The sequence below is a fragment of the Mirounga leonina genome, unplaced genomic scaffold (genome assembly GCF_011800145.1).
Source record: "Mirounga leonina isolate KUSES-001 unplaced genomic scaffold, KU_Mleo_1.0 Mir_82, whole genome shotgun sequence".
NCBI classification, from domain to species: domain Eukaryota; kingdom Metazoa; phylum Chordata; class Mammalia; order Carnivora; family Phocidae; genus Mirounga; species Mirounga leonina.
Genome location: NW_023270825.1, coordinates 54,730,217 through 54,747,899, shown reverse-complemented (window position 1 = coordinate 54,747,899; position 17,683 = coordinate 54,730,217).

Here is a 17,683-nt window from a genome sequence, read left to right as displayed (position 1 = left end):
AATCTATCATAAATGGTGAAGGTAGAGTTGGGTCATCAAGTGAATAATTCAGCACACAAGATTACCTAAATCTATCTACCTAATAAATCTATCATAAATGGTGAAGGTAGAGTTGGGTCATAAAGTGAATAATTCAGCACACAAGATTACCTAAAGTGGAGGCGAGGTGTTGGTGATAGTGGGGAGGTACACTGAAGAGAGGAGGGAATCGACAATATGTTGTTTAAATTTCTCTGAAATAATGTTTCTTGACAAGAAAAGATGGCTCAAGGGTAAATGGAGTGAGGGAAAAATTTTAAGATATAGTTACTCTTTACCATTTAGAAATGAAAAAAAAAAAGATTTTTCTTAACGTTTCTGTAGCTATTGCCATTGTTTTTCCAGTGTTTCTGTGCCTGTGGAAGTACTTAGTACAGATGTCAATGTAACAGTGTAGCTCCTTGAGGCCAGAACAGAGACAGGAACAGGAGAACACAGGTGCCAAAGCGCTGTTGCCACATCCAGTCTGGCAATGTTGTGTGCCTCAAAGAACAGTTTTACAGGTCTGCAAAGAGAGGCAAAAGAGAATGTTCACAGCTTGGGTTCCCTGTGAAACAGACTCCAAGATGGCGATCTACTGAGGAGAGCTCTTGAGATGTCCTGGGGAAGGGAAGGGAAGGGAAGGAAGGGAAGGAAGCAGAATTGGACTGAGGAAGAAGTTAAGCTTCTTAACTTCTGAAGATGGCATGACCCTTCAGAGATCTCCCCAGTTGAGGCAAGAATACTGGATGCAGACCACCCTGGAAAGGGGGTGTGATGTTTGACAGGGTCCTTCCCTTTTGCTGAAAGAATCCCCAAAGGGGGCTGACAATTTAAAGTTGTCTGCTGGCAGCACTCCTAGCAGATGGGGAAATAAATCCTTCATTCCTCAAGGGGGAGTGATAAATGGAATATAGTTTTATATTGGCAGAAGAATTTGAAATTTTCCTGACATCTGTTTCTCCTCCCTCTGCCTCTTCCAATCCATCCTGCATTTAGCTGCCAAACAAATCTTAACTCGTTTATAAAACTCCAAGTTCTCCTGACTGCATTTTGAATCAAATTTTACTATTTAAATTCCACTTTCTCTTTTTGTCTGCCCTTTGCCTTATTATAATACATTTTTATTTCATTGTTATTTCCTCCAAAGAGACATTTATAAAAATGAATGTATCTGCTCACTCTTCCTGGAACACAGGTGCTCGTTATGGACTCTACATCTCTGCTCATGCCCTTGCCTTCACCTCAGACATTGTCCTCCCCTGTCTTTCTACCTCACCTTGGGTTTCATTTCTTCCTGAAGCATTTCCTGCCAGGCTCCACTGATCTCTTTTTCGTTGGCCCCAAATGTACTTGCATTCTGTACTTCATCAAGTCTTTTTCTAGGTGACTAGGGACAAATCATGGAGGGCAATCACCGTGCTTGTCTTTTTGTTTTATTTTGTGTTCTATCACAGTTGCTAGCATATTACTGGGGCCAGAGAGGAAACTTCAAAGTACTTTGTTGCTTATCTAACTGTACTATGTTCCTTATTTTCTAAGGCAACCAATAATGGCTTTGCTTTAGTGTGGTACTATTGCCCCGCTTCTGAAGTTCTAGACCATCTATTTCTCTTTTATCAAGAATAGACCTTTGTCTTCTAGTTATTTGCACACATGCCTTACTTCTTTTAATAATTCATAAGCAACTTTAAGGGGAGGCCACTACTTACTCCCTACCCCCCCTTTTTTTAATCCCGAATGTCTAGTCTATTGTTTTTCATGTAGAAGGCATCAAATGTGTATTCACAGAATGGTGTGACATTAATGGAATTTAAAACTGGACGTCGAGAGTATAGAAAAGAGTATATTTTCTGGGGGAAATGGAAGATGATTCACTATCATGAGCTTGTTGCTTTCATCAGTTATTACTCTACCGGAGGAAAAATACATTGTCACTATTATCATCAGGACTGTATTATTTTTCAGTAGCCTATTCTGTGAAATGTAGAGCTTCACGATTAATGCCAATGATTTTTCTTAAGATCACCATAAATATTTGCACAAAGGCCATATCTCCACCTGACTCTAATTAGGCCACTTAGTAGATTTGGTAATTGAAGCCCCAGATGATCATTTCCCTTGTTGACATTTCTCAACTGATATCATATAAAGCTTCCTATCCACAGATAGAAAGTAGTAACTTAATATTTCTGTTCTTTTTGCTAAACAGTGAAATTACTCTCTCCTCATCCAGAGTTTTCCTCACAAACACAATTTTCTTTTAACATCACAATTTAGTCAGAAAATTTGTTGTCTCTTACACTGCTAATGTGCTATACAAATTCATATATCTGAAGGCAAAGAAGATAAAATGAAAGATCATTCACTTAAGAAATTCAGTTAGAGAAATGAAGACTTAAATTAAGTATTAAAATAACTTATTTTCATCTTCTGATTATTGACCCATAATTTTTCTATTATAGCTGTATTACATAATCATTATACTAATAGACAAGTAGAGAGAAAAAAAACTCAAATGTAATAGGAAGGTATTAAATACAGCAAATATAAAAAGCAGGAAGAATAATCAAATTAACCCTAGGCCCTACAACATTGCAAAGTCTTTCTTTTACCTCTTTTCTAAACATAATAGTACCTATTTTAATTATCCTGTATATTGAGATGCATAGTTTGGAAATTCTGATTCTATATAAAGTGAGTTTTTTTTTTTTTTTTTCCTTAGACTCAAAGCTGTTAAAAATGTTTCCAAGCTAACATCTAGGCAAACTGAGATTTCACTGTTCCATAAAAATAATAGGGAAAAACAATGTGATCCCAGATGTATACATCTGAGCTCGATGCAAAAATGGCCCTGGTTACAATTATTACCTCTCCTTGTAACTGTGACCTCTGCCATGTAACCTTATGGTGTTCTGTGTGGGGCTTGGTCGTTCGACTAGCTTTGGCCAATGAAATGAGGTAGAAGTGTCATTATATCAATTCTAAGTCAGAGTGTCTCTCCATGCTATCTCATGTTCCTCCCATTGCTGTGAGGGATGCCTTGGCTCCTACTGGAAGATGAATGACACATGATGCAGAGGTGAGTATTCCAGTTTTCCCAGTTGGTTAAGTTGATTAGTCTGTTGCTAACCAACAGATTCATGAGTAAACAAATGCTTATGGATGTACAACACAGAACTTTCATGAATGTTATAGATCACTGTAGTGGCAAAAAATAGTCTATTGGTGCTATAGAGAAAGATTTGTATCAACCATTGCCATACGAAGAGCTATTATTTAACTCCCAGCAAAACTAATTAATATGGAATGTTTACGGTGGAGTATTGGACTATGTTTTTTTAAACTTCTAGCATTTCATGTCTTTTAACATACACGTTCAGCTTAAAAAAGTGGAGATTCACTTATAAAATTTTACTGTAGATTCATAGGAACTCTGTTCTTTAAGAGCTTAAATAGTAATAGCTTTCTCTAGGCTCTCTTCAATTTTTTCTCTTCAAATTTTTTTTACTACTTATGAAATAATTGGGGAAAACTATGTACGTGCTTTCATATTTTAAGCACACATCTTGAGTTTTTTTTTTAATCCTAAGGTGAAATAAGTAGATTTCTTAATATTAATATATGTGTTTATTTTTTTAAAGTAGGCTTCATGTCCAGCATGGAGCCCAGCGTGGGGCTTGAACCCACGACCCTGAGATCAAGACCTGAACTGAGATCAAGAGTTGGATGTTTAACTGATTGAGCCACCCAGGTGCCCCAATATTTCTTAATATTAAGAAGCAGATAACATATGTTTCATTTTTAAATATGAAAAAAACTTGAAAATTCATTGAAATAGTAATAAATATTTCATATATTTATAAAATCAGTTTAAACTATATAATTGAATAAAACACCCGAAAAAACCAACGTATTTTGTCTAATAAACCTTGCAGGATTTAATACTCCTGCAGAAAATATAAAATATTAACATTTTAAAGAAGGAGCATCAGCAACTTATACTTTGGCTATTCTGAATGCAGTCTTTAGACATAGGTCAGAATATCCATTTCTAATATAAAACTCTGTGCATGTGCATTTGTATTGATATTGTATGCCTATGTGTTTGTCCATATAAAAAGAAGAAAGGTTTAAGACAGCTTTGAATAATGATTAAAGGAAAATTTCCTATAATCAGTATTAAAATGTGTCCCTTTTTTTAGCATCCGAGAGTCTTTTAAACCTTAGGTTAATCTACCTTCTTAAAATTGGGGGTAAAATAGTACAGCCTGTAACTGTAAAAAGTGGGAACATGCTATGTGACTTTAGATTTGTTCTCAGATAAATTTTAAGAAAGACATATAAGAATAAAAAAAAAGAATATGAGAATTCAGAAATCAATTCCATTGAAACTGTGCATGCTGACCTCTTTCAAAGTCTTTATATAACCTAGGACCCTAGGTTGAAGACATCTGGTTGAAAAAGGACAAAAATAATGTTATTATAGTTCCTTAAACAATATAGGCTTTAATGAGTTGTCCAATTGAGCGACTCTGTACACAACAGGAAAAAGTAGATGATTTGATGCTAAAATAAACAGTCCAGGCCACTTAAATACCAAGGAATTCAGAGAAGGGAGATGAAAACTTGTAGAGGTGTAATATCGTACATCAAATGAAAAGACAATTTGGCATGCCAAAAATCTGTGAATACTTTTCTAAGTGTTCAGTATTTATGAACATCTATGAGATTGAAAGCTGCTTTGTATTATTTGTCTTTGCTTCCTTCACAGGATAACACCAGTGACTGGCCCCCCAAATTGTTTCAATTCAAATCCATCTAATCCATTGCAAGGCATTATGCCTAGTTGTTAAAAGCTTGGGTTAAGACCAGATTGCCTAGGTCTGAATGTCAGCTCAAGTTGTTTAATTCTCTGTACCTCAGTTTTCTCATCTGTGAAATGGAGTGAATAATGGTACTGAGTTCACTCAGTTGATGTGGGGTTAATGTCAATCACATAAAAGTGCCTGGCACATACTAAAGACTTTACAAATGCTAGCTGTTTTATTCTATTAATCCAACTTTCCTGAAGTCACCAGTATAAATCTGACCTACAAATGTAGGAAGCTTATTTCCCTACTCTACTTTTGAGCATTATCTAATTAATGTCCATACCCTAGGTGCCTTAATCCATTCACTGAGTGAAGACACAATGACAACTGAGCATTTGTTGTTGGAATATTTATGCAATTTTAATATCAGGTAAGGAGGGTTAGAATCTTAAAAGCTTCAGATAAAGTTATAAAGGCTTCCCTTTTATGTTTTTCCAGTGAAAACTGACATTCTGATATCCATCATATGTTATTTTAAGACTGTTTGGAATAAAATAGATTGGTAGGAAAGATTAAGAGAAGACAGATTTGATTATTCTTCAGACATTTTAAAAGCTTGTCATCATTATCACTACTACCAATAACAGAAAAAATACACAGTGGGTGAGCATTGTACTGTTTTGGGGGTGACTAGGAAATTTGTGGGAATATTTTGAATGCTTCTGATTAATAGTTTATTTCTTAGAAAATAATTCTAAACAAATGTATTCCAACATCCTTTCATAGTAATCTAGAACATTCTGTTAAACATTGTGAAATTTTAATGTTAAATCATAGCAATTATTTTCTAAATAGTTAATGTTCTTTTAGGCTAAATGTTTAACATATAGGAGCACCTGAGTGGCTCAGTTGGTTAAGTGTCTGCCTTTGGCTCAGGTCATTATCCCTGGGTCCTGGGATCGAGTACTGCATCGGGCTCCCTGCTCAGCGAGAAGCCTGCTTCTTTCTCTCCCTCTGTCTACCGCTCTGCCTACTTGTTCTCTCTCTCTCTGTCAAATAAATAAATAAAATATTAAAAAAACAAAACAAAACATACAAATGAAGACAATTGTTTAATGTGCTGAATATATACTTATGCATCTATTATTTTAGGTGCATGTGTAAAAGATATTATGTGCCTTGCTTAAGATCTAGAGTCCAGGGCGCCTGGGTGGCTGTTGTTAGGTGTCTGCCTTCAGCTCAGGTCATGATCTCAGGGTCCTGGGATCGAGCCCTGCGTTGGGCTCCCTGCTCTGCAGGAAGCCTGCTTCTCTCTCACTCCCCCTGCTTGTGTTTCCTTTCTTGCTGTGTCTCTCTCTGTCAAATAAATAAATAAAATCTAAAAAAAAAAAAAATCTAGAGTCCATTTTTACTATTATATTTTTTTGCAGAAGTTTGCACTAAGTTACCCTTTATTGAGTGGTTTTAGAATATATACTATCGGTTGGCCAATAATATCATTAGACCATTTGTCTTTGGGAAATATCAAATTTCTGAGGCTCTGCTTGATATGAACACGTTTTATAATGTGATTTATAAGTGAAAACACTAATATTTAAAGAGCACTTTGTAAAATTATAGAATTAACTTGCACCTACCTGGCCTCATTTAAACTATAGTGTAAAGAGATGGCTGAAAGTACCATAATTAATAATAACTTACTTTTCTCATAGCATTTATGCTTAGAACATTTTGAAATTGCATTGTTTTAAAATTAACTCTAACCCTGAAGCCTTCTCCCCCTCTCCCACAGCATTGTGGACAGTGTGTTTTGATGGTTCTGATGGTTCTCTAAGAATGCAAATTTGCTACAATATAGAGTATCTACCACAGAACACTGAAAATATCCTCTTTGTATTTAACAATCTATTCACCCAGGAGAAAAAGTTCATTTCATCTAGTCATTCAGTTATTCATTCAGCAATTATATATTGAGTGCCTTCCATGTAACATGCACTGAGTTAGGTTTGATAGTCCTTGTTTTCACGGAGCTGATGGCAGAGTGGTGGTTATAGATGTACAAAATCATGTATAATTTGGTCTTCTACATGCCTTGATTTGTAAGAGTGCCTTTTTTATTTAAAAAGAAGTTCAGTTTCCTATCCCCCAGAGCTATTGGCATTGCCTTTAGTCTTAATTACCACTAACATCAAAATTCCTAGTTCTGTAACTTCCTGATCAATTGTATAGTCACAGGAAGAATGTCACACTAGAAACAGACCCTATGAGCAAATGATAAATGATAGACAATTTTGCAGTTTTCTCTAAAGCAGTCACCCTTACATCAAACACTAAAATGCAAATCGACTGCATATCTATCCTTTTTCTCTGTCAGAACAACATTTTCCTGAGGATTATCATATCTCCATTTCAACAGTTCACAAGTAGCTGAAATCATGTAGCATCTCTAATTAAATTCCAAAATTCCATACCATGCGGAGAATAACTTGCCGGCGGTGGTAGTCAGAATAGTGTCAAGTTCATGAGCTGGAGCACACAAATGTAACTTTCAAGTTAAATTTCACATCAGGAAGTGCTTGGGAAATGTGTTGCTATGCAATCTAAAGATATCAAATTATATACACAGTTAACTTTCTGTGTTACTAAGGAGGAAATGCTTTCCAATCCCATCCATAAAGTCGAATATGCAATCCATATGCAGTACAGTAACAGAATGAAGATTTTTGCATTGGATAAGAATTGCAATCAATACACTACTAATATCTGGCCTGTGATATTAGATTGCTTTCGACTCCCTGAATGTTTGCATTTTGCTCTGTCCCTGCTGGATTTGGCAGAAAAGCCCCATAGTTTTACCTTGATAAAATGTAAAATAGCATCCCTATTCTATGCTAGAGGATATTCAGTGCTCAGGGGATGATAGTTGGGAAATTGCTTTTATTCTAAGTAGAGACTTCACATATATATATTTTTATTAATTGTTACAAATATTTTTTTTCCAGTTAGTGGCTTGTATTTTCATTTTCTTTGTGGTATCTATTGAGAGGAGTTCTTAATTTGTGTCAAAATGTTCGATCTTTGTTCAGTCTTTGGTTAGTGCTCATGTTTTATGTATCCTGTTAAGATAGACTTCTAATCCCAAAATCGAATAGAAAATCTTTATTTTAAAAAAAAATTTTCCTTTCTAATTAATGAATTTACATATTGACATAAAATTTTATAAATGGCATTTCATAGGTTTTTAGCTTTTTTTATATCAATACTCATTTGTCCCATCACTACTTATTAAATAATCCATCTTTTCACCAAAGACCTGTAATGGCTCCTCTGTCATATATTAAGTTTTTACATATGTATAGGTATTCTTTTTAGCTTCCTGTTCTGTGCCATTTATTTATTTCTCCATCACTATGTCAGTATCATACCACTTAATATCTTAATGTCTTCCTTTTGTAAGATCTTTATTTCTGCTAGGTCAAATATATACTCACCACCTTTTTTTTTTTTTGGTCCTAAAAGTATTGAATATTCATTGGCCTTTTGAATTCCATGTAAATTTTAGTTGCCTGTGTGTCAAGTCAATGAAAATTTTGTTGAGATGTTAGTTGGAATTACAATGACACTTCATATAAATTGGGAAGCATTGACATCTTTAGAAATTGGTACGATATCTATAAAAATATAATTGTTTTATGTACTTTCTTAATGCCTTTGAATTAAGTTATAATTTTCTTCTTTCTTTTGCATATTTATTCATATGGAAGTATTTATGTTCTTTTTTGCTCTTTGAAATGGTAATATATAAAACTGTTTTAAATTGTAGAAATTGCATTTTCTTTCACTGTTATAAACAGGATATATTTCATTTTTTGATCTTACAGATAATAACACAGGGCAGATCTATTGATTACAGTATTTTTTATAAGTTATTTGCAGTTTTCCAAATAGATGGAAAATGATAACAAATTTGTTTTCCCATTCTAATTTTTACCTTTTTTTTTTTTTTTTTTAATTTGACAAATTGTGCTGGCTAGAACCTCGGATACTATATTGAATAGAAGTGATAATAGTGTGATTTCAATAGAATTGCATGTGCTATTTTTTGGTTAGCATTTTTTTTTAATGAAAATCTATGCTTTCAACTGAAAAGATTACTATATTTACATTTACTTGGATTACTGATATATTTTATTTATTATTGGATCTTGATTTGCTAATATTTAATGATTTTGTGTCTATGTTCATGAGAGATAGTGGCATAGTTTTCTTGTAATTCTTTATTTGCTTTTGCTGCTAGGGTAATGCTGGTCTCATAAAATGGTTGAGATGTGTTTTGAAAATTTCCAATGCTTATTCTATTATTGATTTATAGTTTAATTCTATTGTCATCTGAGGATATACTTATATGACGTCTATTCTTTTGAATTTGTTAATATGTGTTTTATGGCAAAGAATATTGGTTATCTTGATGAATGTTCCATATGACTTTGAAAAGAATGGGTATTTTGCTGTTGTTGGATGGAGCATTCTATAAATGTCAATTAGATCAAGTTGATTGATGCTGTTACTTAGGTCATCTATATTCTTATTGATTTTCTGTCTGCTTAACCTACTAATTAGTGAAAGAGGGGTGTTGAATTCTTCAACTTTAATAGTAAATTCTTCTAATTCTCCTTTCTGTTTTATGAGTTTTTGTATCATGCATTTTGACATTTTTGTATTAGGTTATGTTAGCACATATTTAGGATTATAGTTCTTTTTAAAGAATTGACTCTATTATTTTGTAGTGTTTCTCTTTATTTGTCACAGTGTTCCTTTTTTTTGAAAACTGCTTTGCCTGAGATTAATGTAGTTACTACAGCTTTCTTTAGATTATGTTAGCATGGTTTATTTTTTACCATCTCTTTATTATCAACCCGAAACTTTATATGTAAAGTGGGTTTCTTTTAGACAACATACAGTTGGATTTTCTTTTCAATTTACCCAGACATTCTCTGTGCTTTAACTGGTATTTAGAATCTCATCTTTATATGAGTTAAATATGATTATACTCCTGTTTAAGGTGATTGTTGGTTTTCTTGGATTAATATCCACTGTAAAAGTTTTATTTTTTAAATTCATTTCATGTGTTTTTATTATTTCTTCCTCTTTTCTGCCTTCTCTGGTTTTATTTTGAGCATTTTATATTATTTCATTTTGTCTTCTTTTTTTAGTGTATGAATTATACTTTTTAGTGGTTGACCTAGAAATTACAATATACATTTTTCATTTCCTACAATTCCCCAGTCTCACCTCAGTACTATTCCAACCTTTTGCCTGAGTTAGAAGTTGGAAAGGATAGGATACTCTTCAGTGTGTTTCTTCCCAAGTTCTAGAGGCTGGAAGTTCTAGAGGTTGCAAGTTCCAAGTTCTAGAGGCTTCTGAAGGTTGCAGGTAGAGTTTTAGAGCAATGATGAGTCTCACTCATTTTCATCAGGACCTTCTCTTTGTTTCTTTTGCAGCTGTCTTATGAAGGTTTTGAATGAAGATTTTTTTCAATTTTATTGTTTGATTTCTGCTGTTGAAATTTTTGCTGGTATTTAATGTGCCCCTTAATTTTGTTAGATATTAAGTGGATGTGACATTGTGATCTGGGTTGATTTTGATACTTAGAAGTCTAGACAAATAAAATTTTACTGAATTTATTATGCAATAAAAGTACTCCTAGTGCCTATTTTTTTAATGAAGTGGTGACTTGATAATATTTTTAATTGTATAAATCCACATAATTTTCTTACTCTTAAAGGTAGGATTTCAGGCAGAACACATCTTTCCAGGTAGTTGTTCTCTCTTCTCTATTCTGTATCTTTAGTAGTACAATAACCAGCTTCCCTTACATAGATTAGAACCACTGTAATGATTTATTACATCTAATGTCAATTACCCCCATATTTTAAGCAAAACCACATCTACAGTTCCAACCTGTATCATATGTCTCTTACTTGCTGCTGCTGTTCTAAGCCAGACTACCAGTTTTTCTGATTTAAACTTCTTTAAAGTGTCCTATTAAAGTGAAGGGTGGCAAAATATACCACCTCAAAATATGCCCCTTTGGCATAAGGATTATTTTGAGCTAAAGGCACCTCAACAAGAGCAGGTATAGGAAGAGTGTTCTGACCTCTTTTCTTCCTGAAAGCAGGAGATAAAACTCCCATGTGAAAGATGTCCTCCCTATACAAGGATGAAAGAACAGTCTTATCACCAGAGACAGGAATAGGGAACGAGAGCATTCTGTACAAACAAATCTCGTTAAAATAACTCTTATATTCCTTTAGCTTTTCATATATTTTAGTAACTTTTCCACAACTGCCTCCCTTCATTCAACCTAATATAAAAGCATTTAGGTTTTACCACTTCTTTGGAAATTCATTTCCTTTTGAAGACCCCTGTGTCACTGAAAACATACATTAAATAAATTTGTCTGCTTCTCTCCTGTTACTGTCTTATGCCAATTTAATCCTCAGGCCCAGCTGAAGACCCTTACAGACTAGAGGTAAATTTTGCCTACTGTGCAAAAATAAGGGTTTCTTAAAGATCCTGCTATTAGGTCTCTGCTACATCTCTAGCCCATCCTTTGTACTGCTGGTGTGTGATTTTATTTCTCAAAAAGAAAAAAAATGAAGTCTTCTTTATCTGTATAGTTAAATGCAAATGAATTATCATGAATTTTAATTTTTTTAATTATTTAGGATCCACTGACCTAACCTATCTGCATGTACCTCTATCCCCTAACCTCTAGTCATTAATCGATGCCCTCATATCCTAAACCACTATGAGCTTCCCTTTCTTTCTGCCCTTCCTTTCCTTCCTTCCCTTCCTTCCTTTCTTTCCCTTCCCTCCCTTCCTTCCCTTCCTTCCCTCCCTCCCTCCCTCTCTCTGTCTTTCTTTCTTTCCTTCTTTCTTGTAAAGATTTTATTTATTTATTTGGGAGAGGGCAGGAGCAGAGGGAGAGGGACAAGCAGATTTCACACTGAGTGTGGAGCCACACATGGGGCTCTGTCCCACAACCCTGAAATAATGACCTGAGCCAAAATCAAGATTCAGTTGCTTAACTGACTGAACCATCCAGCTGCCCCTCTTATGAGCTTTCTTTTATCTATCTTTGTCTATGCTACCCTTTTAGCCTATAATTTCAGTTTAATTTGAACTATGAAAATATTCTTGATATTCATATTTTAGTCTGTATCTGATCAAATGAAAGATAGAGATATCAATACATATAAGGTTAGCAATGTGAAGAAAAGTCAGTTTCATTGCCAATAGTGTAGTAAGTAGGCACTATCTTAGTGTATTACTGCACAGTTGGAGTTTATGGTGCTTTAATGAAGGATAAAGAAATAGAATTGAATAGAACATCATGAAATAGGTTCATAAGAACAATAACATTAAAGACTAATATTAAATACATTTATGTCTTTGCACAAGAACAGATATTAATACATAACATCATCATTGAATTGCATGTTTAAATATAATGTGCTTTGGAAATAATACAGTTTAATAAATGCATAAAATGTTGAATTTATTACAAAGGTATATATATATATGATTACATAAAGGAAAAACAATTAATTTTGGAAAAAAAAGTATTTGAAACATAAGGAAAATGTTTTAAGAGTATCACTTCTCAAACAAATGAAAGGGGTCCAAGGAAAACTTTCCTTTGTGGAGCTATAAAATAAGATACTAAAAGAAGCTAAACATGCTATAATTCTCTTTGTTTTTCTTAATTCAAGTTAGTTAACATATAGTGTATTATTAGTTTCAGGGTAGAATTTAGTGATTCATCAGTTGCATGTAACACCCAGTGCTCATTACATCAAGTGCCCTCCTTAATGCCCTTCACCCAATTACCCCACCCCCCCCACACCTCCCTTCCAGCAGTTGTTCCCTGTAGTTAAGAATAGGTGCTTTAATTCTAATTTTCTTGATGAATATCATGAAAAATGACAACTTGAGGGTTTTTTAACCTCTATGAATGTTTGCTAAACTTTATTTTGTTGTGATCTCTGGGTGATATTTGTAAACATCAGAAGGGCGAGACAACGATTGAGAAAATATGTGTGTATATACACACGCACACACTTATGGCAAGTCCCTTGAACTAATTATAAACTCTAAGACAAAAAATATTATTCTTAGAAGTAAGAAGGGGGCCTGCCTGGGTGACTCAGTTAAGCGGCTGACTCTTGGTTTTGGCTCAGGTCATGATCTTGTGGTCGTGGGGTTGAGCCCCATATTAGGCTCTGTGTGCCGCTCAGAGTTTGCTTTAGGTTCTTTCTCCCTCTCCCTCTAGCCCACTCTCTCTCTCTCAAATAAATAAATAAAATCTTAAAAAAAATAAGGGGATCTTTCATGACTCTGGTAAAAGATTAATTGTGTGTATTCAATTTCATAATATTTTACAACTACACTCATATACCACCTCCTTTGTAAAGGATAAATATTGAATGACGGCAGTTTCTTTTTTTTTTCTTTTTTTTTAAAGATTTTATTTATTTATTTATTTGACAGAGAGAGACACAGAGAGAGAATGGGAACACAAGCAGGGAGACTGGGAGAGGGAGAAGCAGGCTTCCCGCTGAGCAAGGAGTCGGATGTGGGGCTCGATCCCAGGACCGCGGGATCATGACCTGAGCCGAAGGCAGACGCTCAACCGACTGAGCCACCCAGGCGCCCCGAATGAAGATATTTTCTAGTTAGTAGTAAGAATAAGTTATCACATGTATCTGGAATCCCCATGGTAACTTTTCATCCCAGATTCCCAGTTCAGTTTTCTGCTCTGGGACAGAAGCTCCATGGGAAAGGAGAATGCAAGATCAGGAAACATGAAAAGTCAGTCAAGTCACTTGGATATCTGTAACATTCTACTTGACTAACGCACTTTTATTTTTCTAGAATAATATATATTTGCACTTCCTTAGAGGAAGTGTGCTATGTCCTGTATTAAAATAAATTATGACAAAGATTTGACAGGCAGACTCTTCATTTAGCCACATAGTCCTAACCTATGACATAAGAGTTAGATAATGGCCTGGTCCAAACATGGTTTAGACAGGGAGGAATTCACAAAGATTTTTGAGCTCTAATATATGCAGACTTTACTGAAATCTATCCTATGTCCTCATTCTCATTCCAACTATACCAACTATACCAAATAGATACAAAATGGCAGAAGTGTTACATTCTCAAGACAAATATTTATGAATTTGTGAAGTAAATAATTTTTATAATGACCTCTCCTTTCTTTCCCTTCCTTTGTACCTTATTGGAGTACCACATCTGACAAACAAATCTCCAATCTGGACTTGACACTCAGCTCCAGAATCATACTTTCAACATGGCTATGGAGATGAGAATAAAGCATGTATCCTTACTCTGTTTGAAGTAAAAATGTGAATTCTTCCAGATTGAATTCTTAGAGGATCCAATATGTGTAATAGAACCTGAATTCTCTTAAAAATTTGGATGCTTGCCAAACATCATGAAAATGCCAGGATATGTAAAAAGGGTAGACCGGGAACTCTCAAGACAAAAGGTGATAATGCAAAATTTAAAATGCTGGCAGCAAGTTCTACTTCATGATGTGAAAGTTTCTTAAACAAATTCTTGAATATATAAAATTAAGGAGAGTAGTAAGGGAAATTCTTATTAGAAAAAGGTGAATTGATTTGCCTAGGTATCTTAAGTTCAAAAAAAGAAGTGAAGTCTCTAAACAACCAATCTCATGCTTAATTCCGTCCCTGATGCTTGGAGTAGGTGAGCCGATATATAACTCAAGGTCATTGAAAATTTCAGAGTATATGTCTTATGAAACAATTTTAATGAAATGAGCTTTTCCAGTACACTCACAGGTGTGTAATAGCATTTTCTTTTGATCTTTAATTCATTTATTTCACTGTCTCCTGAGTTGATTTAAAGTAGAATTTTAATAGTTAGTTGCAAGCTCTTTGAGATAACTCTTCATTACCTAAATTTGTATTCTCTGGAGCAGGTGACCTTGCCTAAGAAGAAGCATAAATAAGTACAGATGTAGATGCAATTTGATCAGCCTTGATAGGCAGAATTGATTGTGACCATAAGTGTATTATGATTTATTTCTAATAATATTAAAAGGGAAACCTAAAAATAGAAATATAGTCAAATTACAGCTATGTCTCACATGAGCATAGATGAAAAACAGAAATCCATTATTCACTATCTGATTGTAGATCACTGCTATCGAGGGTTAATCAAATTTCCATCATTTCAGTTTTTCTATTTATATAGTAATATTTTATCATAAAAAGTGATAGTGATATATAAAATATTATCATATAATATGTTGTATATTATAACTAATATAATACACAAATATGTATAATTTTAAAAAACTGATATAGAAAAATTACTGTATATTAAGATAATCTACTTAGTCATTGCATTTAATTTAAAAATTCAAGTAACCATTAGTTTTGAAAAATAGTTCTCTAAATTTATAAGTGCTTTGCTCATGAAGAGGTTAACTCCAACTACTGAGTATAAAATTATAGTATTTCTAGAATAGAATAGGAAAATAAGGTTGCAGAGAATCCACGAATGCATAATACTATTAGGATATACAACAATGGGGACTCCTGGGTGGCTCAATCAGTTAAGCATCTGCCTTTGGCTCAGGTCATGATCTCAGGGTCCTGGGATCGAGCCCTGCATTGGGTTCCCTGCTCGGCGAGTCTGCTTCTCCCTCCCCGTCTCCCTCTGTGATCTCTCTGGCTCTCACTCTCTCTGAAATAAATAAATAAAATCTTTAAAAAAAAGAATAAATAACAATAAAGACATAAAGAAAGCCTAAAATTATTGGGTCAATATATGTAATTATAATTAATATAAGGAAAAATTTTAATGAGAAGGAAATTCTAAGAAATATAAAAAATATGGAGAATTAAGTCCTAAGAATTTTTATGGCAAAATAACTGTTTATATACATGATTCTATCCTCCAGTTCGGTTTTAATAGGAAAAGTAAAAATAATACTTATTGATATATTACTGCAAACTGAACAATTCAGTTTAAGAAATTGCAATTAGATGTTTCTTTGCCAAAAATTTTATATTGTTATTGTATATATTGTATATACATATATGCATAATTTTTTAAAAACAAAAATACTTTATTCTAGCTTTCCCATCTAGAAATTTAATATGCAAAAGGAAGGCAAGCCTATGGGGTTAAAAATTTTTGCATAAGTTTCCCCCACTGAATTTTACCCATCTATATTTTGTTTCACTTCCTTCAAGCAAAACATTTTCTCAGGATCCAAATCAAGAAAAGCAATGGATGGTGAAATGATGGATGGTGTCATATACATGAAAGAGCAGTGTTTTGAAAGTTAGAAAACAAAGATTTTCACCTAGCTTGTTTTAATAACTGGCCAATATAGCTATATTTTGCTCCAGGGGTTCATATATTTTCTTGGGATTTACATATGTTCTTGGTTCTCATTAATCCTTTACATAGAGCCTCATATTTAATGTCTTGAAAGAAAATCTAATGGCGCCCTTATGATCTGATCAGTCTCTTTAGTTCAAAGTGAGGCAATTCTATAACACCAGAATAATATTTTTTTTCCTACGTATCTTTCCCTTCTGGCCACCCTTATGAAACAACTTTTTTTCTGTTTAGTTCCATTTTCATCAGCATTCGCAAGATGCTCTTACCCTTCTTTGCCTTCTTTTATACTGTTGCCTTGCTCCATTATTTTCCGTCAGTAAATAACATGGGAATCAACATTTTGTCTCTACCCCAAGGGTCTTCCAGTTGATGAAGAGGTTTTGTCAATGATATTTTTAGAGGTCTCATCATCATTACAAGAGTGTCTGAATATCCATGTATATATGACTGGGATTCTAACCAACGTGGATCCTGAAACTGGCCTATAGATGCTTATTGCTCCTGCCTCCACCTCTGAGGTTGTGTTTGATGTTGGCTTGGTGCCATAACTAACCTTCCTGGAGTCATAACTATGTCCAAGTCTCTCGTATAGAGGGGAGAGTCACTAGTTGTTAATTCTCCTGCTTTTGTTGATGTTACATCTGCCATGACTCCTGTGGGAATTTACTCACAGTCACTTTCACTCATACCGTTTCAGTCAGTCTTTGATGGAGTCATTGTTAGTGAAGGCGAGAGAGTCTTGACTACTTTTGGGCAATTAAAGGGGATGCTTTCCAATCATCCTATTCTGTAAGCTAATTTTGAACCATCTGACCCTTTAAATTTTGATATGTTTGTGAATTTTTGAGGTTAAATTTTAGTTCTTATGGAAAATTCAACCACCTGAAATCATCATCTGAAATAACTGAGGCTTCAGTGGTAGCACTCTTCTTTGCAGGGCTCTGACATAGGACAGATCCCGTTGCTAGAGGTAATCTCTGAATAATGAGTTCCACTTGTGCTACTTTTAGGGTTGATTCACATGACCTATTCCTATGTGTATCTATATGAATGCTTGTGAATATTAAAAACCATAATTTATCAATTTCAGTTATTATTTCTAATAGTTATTTTTTTCCTGAGATTTCTGAGAATAGTATAAAAGAAGGCCATTGATCTCTGGTTAGAATCTCCTCCTAGGTAGGAAGTTATATTAGGTACTACTGGGGCACTAGTCATACTCATTATGGCCAAATGATTTTTGGCTACATAGTATGTGTAGCAGATGCTATCAGTGCTCTGCTCAGATGCCATCAGGTCTCTTTCACTATTTCTATGTATGCCTCCTCTGGTTCCTGTGTTCTTTTGCTTCTAACAGCTATACTTGTGACTCTCTTCCAGGA